Source organism: Muntiacus reevesi, chromosome 7, assembly GCF_963930625.1.
Source record: "Muntiacus reevesi chromosome 7, mMunRee1.1, whole genome shotgun sequence".
NCBI lineage: Eukaryota > Metazoa > Chordata > Mammalia > Artiodactyla > Cervidae > Muntiacus > Muntiacus reevesi.
In genome coordinates this window covers 74,195,937-74,196,940 of record NC_089255.1, presented here as the reverse complement: position 1 = coordinate 74,196,940, position 1,004 = coordinate 74,195,937, and positions in this window count along the sequence as shown.

Genomic DNA, 1,004 nt, shown 5'->3' with positions numbered 1-1,004 from the left:
CTTGGTGGTGGTGTCTTCTTGCCCTGGCAAAGGCCAAGATGGTGGAGGCCAGTGGGCCCGTGTGGCGGCCTGAGAGAGGAGCCCGCAGGCTGGGAGCCACCATAGCCGAGTGGTTCCCTCTGTGTTTTAAGGGCTCAGCCTGGCCCAAGCAGGGCAGGGGTGGATACGCCAGTGGTGGTGACTCTGCTCATTGGATGGAAGCTTTGAAAGTTCCAGCAGGGATGGGGTTATCCAGGGCAACATTTCTGGATCCAGCTCTAGCTAAATAGATGACTCTTGGGGAACTGGTAGCCCAGAGCTGTGGGTTTGGGTTTCTTCTGGTAATGAATGTCATGTCCAGTCCAGGGGTGACTGGTATCCTCTAGGACTTTCCAGTTTCTAGAGAGTTCCAACATAGTAATAGGCAGCAGGGCTGCCACAGGCTGGAAGTCAAAGAGGCTTCAACAGCATCCATTTAGCTCTCCTCGGGCTAGGGACCAACCCTGGCTTGAACTTGTTTGACTTTGAAAGAAAGGATTTATGGCCAGAATTACAGCTCAGCTTTGGTTTTCCTGTCTGGTTGACAGGAAATACTGCTGTTCCTAGACCAAGGGAGGGAGAGGAGTCAAATCAGTTCTTCGATTTGTCACTCTTTGGAGTGGTGGAGCCGGGGCTCCTGTCCATTGGATGTCAAATCTGTAGCATCTCCTGTTGGTTAATGGGAGTTGACAGGTGGTGGATTGTGTTTCTTTAAGATGCATTTTTACAATGTTGTGTACAGCAAAGTGACTCAGTTATATATATTCTTATTCATATTTATAAGAGGTGTTTTGTAACGTGACAAGCCAACTCCCAAAACCATGATCTCAATAAGGGAAACAAGGATGCGGGGAGAGAGCAGAATCCTGTTTATTAATGGCGTTCCTTTTCAAGACAAAAAGAGACATGAATAAGGGAGAAAAAATAGGGAATGAGCAGTCTGGTGTTTGCTTCAGCCCTACATCCCTTTGTATATCCAGACTTTT